Below are 1,007 nucleotides of genomic sequence, written 5' to 3'. Positions count from 1 at the left end.
ATGTGTGATGTCTTCCTGACCATTCCCCACCTCCATTTGCACAGGAAACTGCTCTCAATAATCTAAAACAGTGGATAATCAATAATTAGTCTCATCACAGCTGTGGTAATGTACATTTCAGTGTCCCTGCGGTTGTGTGTGTGTACTGAATTCATAAGAATATGCATATGTTATAGCTACTGTTCATATGTAACAGCTAACATATTAATGAATGGATATTAACTTTTAAATGTATAATCAGTGTAAACAATAGCTGAATTGGATCAGCATGGCTCTTGATTTGTTACAGGTACCCTTATAACAGTGTACTTTTTTTTTAAAAAAAATCTTATGATACATGGTGGCAAAGTGAACAAATTAACAAACAAAATAGTTGGTAATGGCATTTCTTCCCTTTTTTTTTCTTTCTTGATTCTTGATCTCTCTCAACTTCTGGAACTTTTCATCTCCCAGTGAACTTTTTAACTGACCTACAGAAATTGATGGGCAACAGCCTTGCCGCAGTGGATACACCGGTTCCTGTCAGATCACCGAAGTTAAGCGCTGTCGGGCATGGCTGGCACTTGGATGGGTGACCCTCCGGGCCGTCATGCGCTGTTGCCATTTTTCGGTGTGCACTCAGCCTCGTGATGCAAATTGAGGAGCTATTTGACTGAATAGTAGCAGCTCCAGTCAAAGAAAACTATCGTAATGACTGGTAGAGCGGTGTGCTGACCACACACGCCTCCTATCCACATCCTCAGCTGAGGATGACATGACAGTCGGATGGTCTCGATGGGCCACTTGTGGCCTGAAGACGGAGTGCTTTATAGAAATTGATGACTGGTGTTGGTGTTGAGACTAGACTTCCTATCATATGAGTAAAGATACATAAACCCTAACCACTATGTACCTGGATGGATGAGACTTCTCTTATATCACTATACTTTGATGTTGAACAGAACAGAGTAAACAATCATTTATGAGTAGGCCTACAGTTCAGTCATTATTTTCACTCTATGAAACTT

At 40.6% G+C, this 1,007-nt stretch overlaps 1 pseudogene; it reads left to right on the top strand.

Annotated features, from left to right (window-relative positions):
- The first annotated feature begins 485 nt into the window (after positions 1-485).
- On the top strand, positions 486-603 carry LOC124778586 (annotated as a pseudogene).
- The last annotated feature ends 404 nt before the right edge of the window (positions 604-1,007 follow it).

Source organism: Schistocerca piceifrons, chromosome 2 (assembly GCF_021461385.2).
Source record: "Schistocerca piceifrons isolate TAMUIC-IGC-003096 chromosome 2, iqSchPice1.1, whole genome shotgun sequence".
NCBI lineage: Eukaryota > Metazoa > Arthropoda > Insecta > Orthoptera > Acrididae > Schistocerca > Schistocerca piceifrons.
This window is presented reverse-complemented; position numbering and strand designations above follow the sequence as displayed.